This window comes from Montipora capricornis, chromosome 9 (genome assembly GCF_036669925.1).
Source record: "Montipora capricornis isolate CH-2021 chromosome 9, ASM3666992v2, whole genome shotgun sequence".
Lineage (NCBI taxonomy): Eukaryota > Metazoa > Cnidaria > Anthozoa > Scleractinia > Acroporidae > Montipora > Montipora capricornis.
In genome coordinates, this window is record NC_090891.1 from 18968819 (window position 1) to 18978818 (window position 10000).

At 43.6% G+C, this 10000-nt stretch overlaps 1 protein-coding gene across 1 annotated transcript in view; it reads left to right on the plus strand.

Moving 5' to 3' along the window:
* The window catches only part of LOC138015417 (pancreatic lipase-related protein 2-like), a 274790-nt gene that overhangs the window by 169604 nt on the left and 95186 nt on the right, over positions 1-10000 (plus strand). The gene's annotated exons all lie outside the window — the stretch shown is intronic.

Below are 10000 nucleotides of genomic sequence, written 5' to 3' on the forward strand. Positions count from 1 at the left end.
AAATGGACAAGTTTAGTTGTAATTTTATGAACAAATAAGGCAAAGTCTACTCACGTTCTAGGGAGAACGGCGAAAACAAAATATGGTGTCCTGTTCAGAAATTGAACGCGGTTCCAGCCAGGGATTGGCATGCGCAGTAGTTAGAAGGTGTCAATTTCAACTTCCGGCCACGTTCTACATTGAAGACGTCCTGAAATCTTAAGGTCCCTAATGAATGAAGAGAGCGGCAACGCGTCGCTCTTTGTAAGATTAAAGAGATTGTTGTTCGAAAACGTACCAAGCATGAGTGACCTTGATACAAGTCCAGCAATTCACCGACCCACAACCCTTCTGCCCCTTCATGGATTCCGACCAGCACAACATCCGGTACGTGAGTTGTCTCGACGATCACCGGGTGGAAGTGCATGACTGCGCACAGGACCACTGCCACGACCCTAACATCAACACAAACGTCTTCGTGGCTGCCATGACCACCTACTGGGCTCGTTTACGGTTGTACGTGGCCTTGGAACTTTTAGGGGATCGCACTGACTCGGTCCTCTACGTCCACCGACCTGCCAATCCAACGTCACTTTGGGCACGCATCTCGACCCTAGTCAGCACACCGTTGAATTCTGTTCGGGCGGGCCGACAAAACTACGGGTACAAGTGCAACGAGGGCAAGGGGGTGTGCAAACGTCGTGGTTTCTCTTTGAACGTGGAAGGTGCCGCGCAGCTCAATTACGAGGTCCTGCGTGAAAAACATTTTAGTAGTAGTAGTTTTGTTTATTGAAACCTCTAGCAGATTATAATCTGAATTACAGGTCTGGTCAGATCTAAATATAGAAGTAAATAGATACTTATAAATGCTGAATACGATATGTATACATAAATAATACAAACTACACTACATCAAGTCAGTAGCGGACGTGTTTGTGACAAAGTCACCAAACCTATTTGTGGCAGTAATTTTAGTTCTTACCCTATCTCTCGATCTGAGTGAGTAGTGGGCGGAAGCACTCGTAGATTCTAATCTACTAGCTACTAGCTTGTAAACCGGGTTATCCGGATTAAGCTGCACAATAAATTTGTGACAAGCCGCTGATCTACGATCTTGAAGGGTTGATATACCGGCAAAATTTAAGGCCTCGCCATAGGTGGAGCCAGGAAAGATAATTGCGATCGCGCGTTTTTGTATTCTTTCTAGCAAATTAGATAAATATTGTGGCAACGCAGCAAACACAACACGTGCATATTCTAGTATAGAACGCATGACACTATCATGCACGGACACGCCACAGCGCCTAAGTTGCCTTAAGGCGTAAAGCGTTGGCTTTCTTCATTATGTGATCGCAATGCACCATCCAGGTCAAGTCGTGGGATATAAAAGCTCCAAGAAATTTAAACGACTTGACCTCTTCCAATATACAGCCACACGTAGCAACGGGATGGCTTTGGATACTATTATAATGGTGAAAATCAATCGCCATGATCTTACATTTTGAGGGGTTAAGGCACATATTGTTATTAAATGCGTACGCCTGGACCTCTGATACAATGTATGGTAAAATAGATGGTACATTTCTAGAAGTTATTTGGATTACCGTTAGGTCATCCCCAAACTTAGTGCGTGCAAGCCAGCGGCGGATAAGGTCATTGACCATAACCGCAAATAGCATCGGACCCAGACGCGTTCCCTGGGAAATGGGCCCGTTTAACTTACAAGGTGGTGAGGAAGAGGTGGCTATTCTAACTACTTGTGATCTCCCCTCTAGAAATGATGCTATCCACCTTAACGAACAGGGATGGACTTCTAACAATTTTAGCTTATCTAATAAGATACAATGGTCCACAAGGTCGAAAAACCTCCCAACCCAACAGTTTCCTTTGTCCAGCGCTTCGAGTGTGACGTGTAGAAGGTACACAATAGCATGCTGTGTCCCTTTTCCGGCCATCGCATTGAGGTGATGCTTGGGAGGACCCTTGAAAGCATGAATCCCTCCATAATCTTAGCTTTATGGCATGTCAGGGAGACGCCTCCGTTTAGGGAGGGGGCAGACCACGGCTGACTTCAAAAGAAAGGCAGGAACATCTTGAGAATCAGACTGGGGATGCAATCAGGGCCAGGGGCCTTGTTGGTTTTTAACCTGCGAAGAGCTTTAAATGCCTCGTGTGATGACACCAAAAGGTTCTCAGGCACTTCAGGAAATGAGATGGTGGAGATGTCACCAGGCAAGAGTGGGCTAAAGTTGGATGTTAACCCAGTGAAAAACTCATTTATCTTGCAGCATAGAGTTGTCAATATGATCACTATCGCACAACTGCGCATACCACTGACCTTCACGTTCCGAAACTCCCGCAAGGTTTTTTATCTCACTCCACCACCTGCGGATGCTGGTGTTCTTTAAGATATTAACCTTGTTATTGCAAAAAAACTGTTTACAGGTAGAGATGGCATTCGCAACTTTATTACGCCATAATCTAAAGCCCTCAGAGTGACTGCCAAACCTAGCCAGCATTCGCTGTCTCTTCGCAATCCAGCACTTAATCTTTCTGGTCATTCAGGGCTTATCTGAGCAATGGAGACGATCACTTGGGTACAACAAAACCTGTCAAGAGCACATATGATGGTTCGTTGGAAAATGTCAAACTTTCCCTGACAAGAGTTAGCACTGTAAAATTCAATCCGGGAGTGGTATGTTATCCATTAGCCGAACTCTCGGAGTGTGCTAGGCCGTGTGTCCCGACGTTAGATAGTTTGTTTATAGGGCTTCTGTGTTGGTTGGTCCGCATGTCGCTTCACCAGGATACAACAATGGTCACTCCTACCAATCTTGGGGAGTTGGACAGGATCAGACATTAAAGATGGCCTGTTCGTTAGAAGCCAGTCAAGAATACCAGTGTCCCTAGTCAGGACTTTAACATATTTGGTCATGCCACACATGCGTTTGATGATTGTTTCTGCGAATCTGGTGGAAGAGGGGTTGAAATCACCGGAAATCCATTCTAGACAGTCGGGATGTTTCAAGGAATATTCATCAACTGTCTGCTGGATGAGATTGTATAATATATAATTATCGCTAGTGGTGGTGTTAGGCAACTCCGATCAAAATACATGATACGAATCTTGGTAAGCGGTGTGGTCTTAGATGAACCCACAAGGTCTCTGTTAAAGAATCCTCAAGTTCAATTTCAAGGAGCCTTTTGCAGTGAACAGTGCTTGAAACAAACAGCGCAACTCCACCACCGCAGCTGTTATGTCGGTCCTTGCGAAAAAGAAAATTGTCTTGCAGCGAGACGGTAGAATCAGGAATGTCACTCGTAAGCCAAGTTTCAGTCACACTAACAATGTCACATCCATTATGGCCAATGACGGAGTCAAGCTCATCAACTTTAGGAGCGAGAGAAGGGAGATTGGCAATCAAAAGGGACGGGATGTACTCTCAAGGAGCAAGGGTAGCACAGTTGGTTAGTGAGCGGCCTTGGTGCAAGATAACCCGAGTTCGATCCCCGGATCTCACGTCCTTGTTTCGACTTCTTTCCTTTCAGTGTAGCCTAAGTAGCTTTAAATACCCTTAAAACGGACAACTGATGGAAAGAGGGGGGTAAAATGAGCGCACCGTCGGCTTCCTGGGAGCGTACTCTCTAGAGAGTAAAGGGACTTCCGACGTTAAATAAGGTATACCTTTACCTTTACCTGTCGTGCCGTAGCATCAAGGGTAGTTGGTGAAGTCCATCGCCCTTCGGAGGTACCGCGCAAGACGCGCATCCACCAAGTAAGCAAGATCGTGCGCAAGTCCAAAGAGTATACCATCCATACTCGACCCGCCCACAAAGACTACCAGTTAGTCTTTACCAAACGTGTGCTGGACCCGACGACGGGCATCACGTACCCGTACGGCTACCGACGCAAGACGGACGATGTTGATGAGCCGAGATTGGACGAGAGTGTCGTCGCCAACATTCACCTTCTCGCCTGATTCCTGTCGGATGAAGAGGGTATGTAAAAAGTTGCAGGGGTGAGCGTGCGAGGCACCGTCTTGATTTTTGAAAAAAAAAAAGACTGAATAGGGACCTTACGGAACATTTCTTCACGCGAACAAGACGGAACTCTACTTTTTATATATTAAATCGACTCCGGTTAGTGGTTGCCCTCATGGGAATGTATCCTTTCCATTTTTCCTGTGTTTGTATACCATTTTTAAAATGATTAAATAGGACTCCTCTCATTCTCTTTGTTCCAGTGAAGAACACACTGTGAGTCGGTCCACAGAAATCTATCTACCACGGACAGTTACATAGTTAAGGCATCTCGTTCCAATAAGGACACCTAGCATTTCCAACCTTCGAATGCTGAGTTGTTTGGCTGGCACAACGCGTGCTTTGGAAAACACCAAGTTTACAGTTGCTTTTCCATTTACTGAAGAGTAGAGGTATACAGCTGCTGAATAGGCTTTGGCAGAGGCATCTGTGAAGCAGAACAGTTTGTGTTCGTCGCCTCCAATATATCTGGGTAACAGCTGAGAGGACAATGGAGTCAAGCTCTCACAAATCGTCAAAATCCTTTTTGGTGTGACTGACTGAACGTCTCGTCCCAATCTTTTTCTCGTTTCCCCAGTTCCTGAATGAAGAGCTTTGCATTCTGAGTGGCTGGAGAAAAGAGGCCCAATGGATCGTAGATTCTGCTGACAGACTACAATGCTTCCTTTTTGTGGTCACTTCGGAGGAGAGATTGCGAGATCCATTGATAAAAATAGCATCCGTGGTCAAATTCCAGGAGGTTCCTAGGACTTTCATGGTTTCATGGTTTCTGCACTGGTTCGATCACGTTCTGGGATATTCTGGAGAAATTCAGAGGATTTTGAAGCCCACTCACAAAGATTCATTGATGGCGATCGGAAGAGGGTCTTAGCTTCTTTGTGCAGCTCATCTACTTGTGTTAATGTTCCAACGCCTGTAATCATGTTGTCCACATACATGTTACTCGCTTTCTGATGAGCGATGGGCGTTCCAGCCTTGGTTAGATGATTTTTGATTGGATATCGTACCAAATGGAACTCTGGTGAATCTCAGTACTTGAACATTGTTCTCAAGGGTAGGCTTGAAAGGTTGTTTTAACCAAAGGAACCTTGTTACATCTCGATCATCAGGTTGCAGAAGGAAGGAAGGCTTTCTCTACATCTGCAACTAGCGTCACTTTGTGAAGCCTGAACCTTAAGAGAAGGCCACATATATCCTCTAATATGACAAGGTCACGGTTAAGGCATTCGTTTAGGTTTTAATGTTTCTTTCTGGTCTTTGCGGAGGCGTCAAACACAATTCTAAGTTTTGTTGTTGTCTTCTCGGTTTTCAGTACCTCATGGTGAGGAATATGGTGTTTCAAGGTGTTTTTACAATAATTCATCTGGGACGGCTTCCACAATTCCCTTCTGCACTTGGTCCTGGATTTTGGCATCATATTTCTGGAGATGTTCGTCATTTCGTGACAGTCTATTGACTTGGGATCTCAACCTTCCCATTGCCAGTTCATAAATTGGTAGGTAATGATGGACCTTCTTCTTTCTAAGGTTGGGTTACTTGGTAACGTCCTTCTTCAAAGTGGATCGTTTCATTAACTTTTTGCAGAGTTTTGTCATCTTCATTTTCATGTACAGGCTGTCTGATGCCCAGGGTCTCAAGTCTTCAAGGTGTGTCTTTTGTTTAGCTAAAGGTTGCTGGTAATCCGACTGAGCACTCAGATGTACACTGATACAACTGGATTTGTAGGTCATCATTGAGATGGAGCTGTTATGATCCATCAGAACTAGGATTCCATAAGGTTTAATCCTGGACTGACTGCTTTAATTGAGATGTCCCAAGAAAAAATATCACTAATAATCTAAAATATACCTGGGAAATTTCAGAAACTTCATTGACTTTCTTAGATATCAAAGTTTCTATTAGTGGCAACGTGCTATGTACCAGTGTGCACTACAAACCTAAAGATTCTCACAGTTTTTTGTTGTATTCATCATCACATCCATCACATGTCAAGAACTCCATTCCTTATTCTCAATTTCTTAGACTTCGACGTCTATGTAGTGATGACTCCGATTTTTCCTGCAAATCAGAGGAGATGTGCCAGTTCTTCGAAAAACGTGGCTATCCTGTCTCTGTGGTCAAAGCGGGCCATCATCGCGCCCAACAATTTGATCGACAGTGATCACTGCAAACGTCACAAAAAGATAAGAATGACAGAATTCCATTCACCCTCACTTTCAATCCTCATAATCATGCAGTCAAAAGTATCATTCTTAATCATTTTAAATTACTCCAAAATGATCCCGAGACTGGTAGAATCTTTTCGCAACCTCCACTTATTTCATTCAAACGCGACAAAAACGTAGCCAACTTTTTAGTTAGAAGCGCGCTCAAAACTAACGAGCAACCCGGCACTTTCAAATACGCGCGCTCACGATGCAAAACTTGTCTTTTCATTCACCGATCGTTTCACATGTACCTCCGCAAATGTCATTTATTGCATAACCTGTACGTTACGCAATAAATTATACATTGGCGAGAAAGGTAGACGACTAGGTGACCGATTCCGAGAACACCTTCGCGATGTTGAGAAGAATGACAAAGATGCATTTAAGCCAGTCGCTCGTCATTTTAATCTCCCTAAACATTCCAAAAAAAACATGGCTATCTGCGGCCTTTCCCTACAACTAGGTACGACGGAAAGCCGCAAGAATCTAGAACAAAAATTTATCATCCAAATCGGCACCCTTAATCCTCACGGTATTAACGAACGCTTTTCATTTAACTAATATATTCCTATTTTTTACGTTGCCATGATACCACCAATAGCGTAGCTCCCACTCTACTATAAAAACTACACGTAACCCATAATTCCTCGATTCGCTCTGACGAAGGGCTAACGCTCGAAACGTCAGCTTTCAGAATCTCTGTACTGTGGCCAATTTACATTATCAACTCCGTTGATAAAACCAAATCAATGTGTGTCATGTTTTACAGCCACTGTGAAATGACATCCGGTCGCTCCCTTGAATACATAATGTTGACCCAATGCATCCGAAGTAAAAGGAAAAAAAACTTGATCAATACAATTTGAGGACAATTCCACAATTAAAAATGTTGGAAGTGAAACGAATGATCCAGCATTGAAATACCTGCAGAATGCTTGTAACATAAATCAGTAAAGCCGCCGTTACATGTTGAAACTCTTAGCTGAAACTTTTGTGCAGCGGCGCTGCGAAACACGTGTTAGGAAGCATTGCACCATGTATTGGAGAACACAATATGTCAGATCGAGCATGATAATATTTGCGATTCGTCGAATCGAACAAATCGAAACTCTACTTGTCGGGTCGTAAATAAAATTTTCCATTCGCCGAATAGAACCAATCGGCTGAATCGACAAACTTGAAAGAGGTCACTCTCAATAATGAGATGCAATTGTCGGATACAAAACTCTGCTTGACGGATCGTCCAAAAATTTCTCTATTCACCAAATAGAACAAATCGGTCGAATAGAACTTCTGTTTTTTCCGATAGAATCCAGTTGACAGTATTGGACATGGATGTGTAACATGATCGGTTTCGTGAAACGTTTTTTGAACTTCCTTTGCGAGACAAGTTTCACGAGAACCGCTTTCTACTTCTGCAACATTAGCAGCAATCGCAGAGGTGATTAAAACAGAACGTTTTTTTCAGTTTGCAGCGCCGTTGGACATAAGGTTCAGCTAAAAGTTTCAAAGTGTAACAGCGGCTTAAACTGATCTACTGCTTTTTGGTAAAGCAGGCCCGCAAATACAATTTTCAAATAACTGGTTTTAAAGCACACTCAAGAAAACGAGATTTTCTGTATTCAATGTAAATACGTTACGGAATACAGCATGAGACAATGTTAGCAAACGAATTGTAACGTTGTCTTGAGTAAGCCCAAACGGGTTCTCGAGCAGCCATGCCAAGCTGTAATTCATTAAGTGTCTTCGATAACAAGGACCACGGTTTGCCTCAAGTAACATTACCATGCATACAAACACATTTATTTACACTCACCAGACAACTCCGCACTAACATCCATAAAAGTCTGCTCGAACAAGAACGCACAGCCAAAATTCGCGCTGCACTACGTCACTGGTAAGTTGAAGCCAATAAAACCACACAGCATAACGGACACATCCCAAGGGTTCTTGTGAAGTCCCATGGGAATCCCATTTGTAACAACCATGAAAACACGACACGATTTTATACCGTGGATGCGCACGCATCCCACGGGAAAAGCAGGGGAGTTTGGGTCGCCCGGAACGTAATTAAAGTTAAGCCAGCTGAAGCATTTCGGCGTGAACCATGCTTGATGATTTCTCAGCTCTGAATGATGTAGAATGAAACATGCCAGGAACGAAGACAAACATTGTGAAATTCTCTGTCATTACAATTTAGTCGGAGTGGTAAATTGGTCGTAACGAGAGGGCTACAGTCCAGGAGAGTCGGCAGTCCAGAAGAGTCCACAAGAGGCTTAACAAAAATGTGTTTAAAACACTCATGACACAACTTAACGAACCGACCACTAAAGCGTGTCTCTCAGTTGTGCGATAAGCACAAGCGTAAGCACAAGGACGAGCTTGCGACGTTCACACAGTGAAACAAGCCGAGGAAAATTTGGCATACGCAAGTGTAGTAACTCCGTAGTAAGATCTAGTAAGATTCCAGAATGCGAATCGTCGTGCTTGTGCAATCTCATGCCGGTTCCCACTTGTGAAATAAGCACAAGCGTGCGATGAGCATAAGCGGAAGGAAAGGAAAAAGTTTCCTTTCTTGCGCCTTACGTTTATGCTTATTTCACGTTTATTTCAAGCCAGTTCCCGCACATTTTCTTTTATGCTTATGCTTGTGCTTAGTGCACAAGTGGGAACCGGGCTTGAGCTGTCGCAATTCATGTTGCAAATGAGATGCAGGATTTTCTATCAAACTATTCGGAGTGATCGGGTTTGTTCGGAAATCTGCTGTCTACTAACTTCTTGTACATTTGATAGACAGTTTTTCTACTGGGTATTCGCAACTTCTAGCATTTTCTTGTAGATTTGCATTTTGAAAGACTAACCGCAACCAATTGGAGTCCATTTAGAACCCACATGGGAGTTCAAGAGTAATTTATGCCAGAAAGCAAGTGTATGTCCTACAAACAATGGCCGTTCTGCGCCAAGTGATCGAAAATTCACCTTTTTATTGGCTTTGAAAGACGGGAAAAATGGTCATACTTGGTCAATAACCGAGCAATGAAGGAGAATGGGTTCGATACCGGATTGACGTCTCAGACTGCTTTGCATGGGCCTTATTCGCGCGGCGGCCAAACTGGCCATAGACATAGGATTTCGTACTCTGAGCCTCGAGTTGAAATGTTTAGGGACGGGTTTCGGTGGAGCAAAACAAAACTTTTCAATCCCTCTGGACTCAACATGGCCACCGTTTGATTAACGTGCATTTACATAGTTCTTTGAAAACATCGATGCAAATAAATTTGTGACGTCAACCCGGTACCGACCATTCCCCTTCATTGCTCGGTTATGGATCAAAGTATGGCCACTTTCCCCTTCTTTTTAAGCTGATAAAAGTGTAGATTTTCAATCAAAAGGTTCTAAAAAAACATCACGATGTATTTGGGACGATTTCGGAGAATAAATAGAGTGGAAAAGTGTGTTGAGGTCATAGCACTTTAAGCGCGCGACGTTTTTAAGGCGCGGACGGCAACCGGAAGTGAGTTGTTTTCCTATTTAGCTAACTATTTAACGACCACATTCTTATTGTTAAGTATCTTTTCAATGTCAGAGAAGATTAGAGAGACCACTTTCCTGGCATAAAATACGTCCACTTCTGGTTTCCGTTCATTGCTCAAAATAAGCTCCCTATTGTTGGCATTAAACCTGTTGTTTTGGGGCATCTTCGCACTCGTGGAAGTCGTTTGAAAGTTCCTGAGACGCGGACGGCAACCGAAAGAGAATATTTCGCGTGCCAG